The sequence below is a fragment of the Malania oleifera genome, chromosome 3 (genome assembly GCF_029873635.1).
Source record: "Malania oleifera isolate guangnan ecotype guangnan chromosome 3, ASM2987363v1, whole genome shotgun sequence".
Classification (NCBI taxonomy): domain Eukaryota; kingdom Viridiplantae; phylum Streptophyta; class Magnoliopsida; order Santalales; family Ximeniaceae; genus Malania; species Malania oleifera.
In genome coordinates this window covers 21144920-21147692 of record NC_080419.1, presented here as the reverse complement: position 1 = coordinate 21147692, position 2773 = coordinate 21144920, and the positions used below count along the sequence as shown (strand labels likewise).

General features: G+C 37.3%; 1 non-coding gene across 1 annotated transcript; it reads right to left on the bottom strand.

Moving 5' to 3' along the window:
- Window positions 1-485: 485 nt before the first annotated feature.
- Window positions 486-591, bottom strand: LOC131152471 (small nucleolar RNA R71). The gene has a single exon (XR_009135971.1). It is a non-coding gene; the product is annotated as a small nucleolar RNA R71 (small nucleolar RNA).
- Window positions 592-2773: the final 2182 nt, after the last annotated feature.

The following is a 2773-nucleotide window of genomic DNA, read 5'->3' as shown; positions in this document are numbered from 1 at the left end:
TCACTTAGCACTAGTAGTGACACACAGAGCATAGAGTCTGATTGTTCTCTTGTTACTTTTATGAGTGATTCTGAAATTGATTTGAGTGATCTTTTTGAAGAAATTTTTTAGGGAGTTATGGCTGCACCTATACCACGTACACTTCACAATTTTCTACAGTCTACACGCATTTCTATACCTTCTTGCATTGTTTTACCACAAGATGCACCAAACTTTACAAATAAGCATGGTATGTTATCATGATACCCCAGTTTCACGAGATGGATTTTGAGAGTCCATATCAGCATTTGACATATTTTGAGTTTGTATAACTTTCATTAATAGGACTAGAACTGATGAGTATGTCAAACTTCGCTTATTTCCTTTTTCTTTGAAAGATAAGTCAAAAATATGGTTTAACTCTTTGATACCTAACTCTATTACTAGTTGGACTAAAATGCGGCATGAGTTCTTACACAAATTCTTTTCTTTTCAAAGAACCCAATACCTGTAGAAGCAGATCAGTCAGTTCATACTGAAAGATGATGAGACCTTCCAGGCTTGTTGGTAGAGGTTCAAGGATCTGATGAATATATGTCCACATCATAGATTCAAATCATGGAGGTTAGTTAATTATTTTTATACTACTCTTACCCCTGAATGTAAGTAGTTTGTCCAGACTATATGCAACGGGGAGTTCTTCAGCAAGGAACTGGATCAGGCTCTATCATTCTTTGATTACCTAACTGAAATTGCCCATAAATGGAACACATGATATGATCGAGCACCAATGGCAGCACAACCTCTCAAAGCAACCAGTGGTGGAGGTAGAAACGAGGTCAAAGAGGAGACTAATCTACAGGCTCTTGTTGCTATATTGTCTAAGAAACTAAAGGTTATGGAATTAGAGAAAGTGAAAACTATGAAATCAATGGAGGTATGTTCTATTTGTGAGACCCCTAACCATAAGATTCGGGATTGTCAGTTTCTACCAGTATTGTTAGAAAAGGTGTATTCCCAAGAGGGGGGTGAATTGGAAATATAAACTTTTATCCTAGGTTAAGTCAGAAGTCAATAAGTTTTGGTAACCTAGGGTCTTTCTACACAGTTCCAAATGTGCTGATAAGTAAAATACGTGGAATTTAAATCATGCACATCATTCATACAATAACATATACGTGCGATAAATATAAAGTGCTGAAATGTAAATAGACACACAATATGTTATCAGGGTTCGGCCAACTGTGCCTACGTCCTCGCCTCTAGCTCACAAGCCAAAAGATTCCACTAATAACTCACTTAAGGGTGGAGCGGCACCATTTACAACCAGGTCAAATTAACACAGGGCTGACCTCAACCTTAACCAGGTCAATTAACGAGGCTGACCTCAACCTACATGCCTTAACAGGATGACGCACCTAGCTTTCCTAACCGGGTCTAAGCCAATCCGGGACTATTCCAGGGCTGGTCTCCCTCTTCAGGCCCGTGCTTGGAAATACAACAAATGTGTATATAAACAAATGGTACAGTGATTGTGCTTTTGTGTAAAGCAGATATGTACCCAAATGCGCACAATAACATACACCACAATATGATTTACTATGTAAGCTCAGTGTGGTCCAATATTTCAACTCTCAGATATATATATATATATATATATATATATATATATATATATTTACTATCAGTGTAATGAGTGCGTGAGAGTAACAATCAAGCAATCTTTGTTTCACAAGATATTCAGGCAAGATGTTCACACAAAGATGCTAACCAAACAATATATATATATATATATGTGTGTGTGTGTGTGTGTGTGTGTGTGTGTGTGTGTGTATGTGTGTGTGTGTGTGTGTGTATTTCAATGAGCGGGTTTTCTCAATCGTATGATGCTCTAATAATGTATATGTTTGGTTTGCAAAAATATATTCAATCTTTGTATTCTGCAAATAATATGTAGGTCAATGAATATTGCAACAAAGATCAATATCACATAAGCAAATATCTTTTCAAAGTTATATCAAGATAAATCCCACAAGATATTTGGAAATGTTTGAAGAGATTTTGCAATCCAAAAACAAATACAAACTTCACAAGATATTGCAATGAATGTGCAATATTTGGAAGTTTAATATAAGTCTTCTTAGGAGAGACTTATTAACAAAGTCCCCTAAGAATACCCGGGTTGGATCTCAATTAAAATCATCACAAACAATTAACACACTTGGGAGAGCAACCCTAGAAAGCAACAACACTTAAATCATACTTACAAAATATGTTTGAGTGGAAGATCTAGTAAGAATAAGTGTTGGAAGCTCAATAAATGAGTATTATAAACTTTGGGATTTTCAGAGAATTTTTCCTAATCAAAGTGGCTAATTACCCGTAATTTTCTCAAATGAACTCATATATATAGACATGGGAGAAAATATGATCGTTGGGGACCTATTGGGTATTATTAGGAAAGAATAATGATGTTTAAGACATTTTAACCATGTTTAAAAAATATTAACTGCGGTAAAAAATAGGAGCAACCCGAGAGGTCCGGTCGACCAAAAATGTTTCGATCGACCAGGACTCAAGTGGTACGGTCGACCAGGGGTATTTTGAACTAAGTGGTCGGTCGACCGGGGGAGGGCGATTTTCCAAATCTCCGAGTTTCGGTCGACCAGGCCATTTTGTACTGGCTGGTTCGGTCGATCAGACGGCTGGGAATTCTCCCGAAGACCCTCCGATCAACCAGGTAGTTGGAGTACAAAAAGGGTCGGTCGACCAGATGGTCAAACTTTTGACCCCA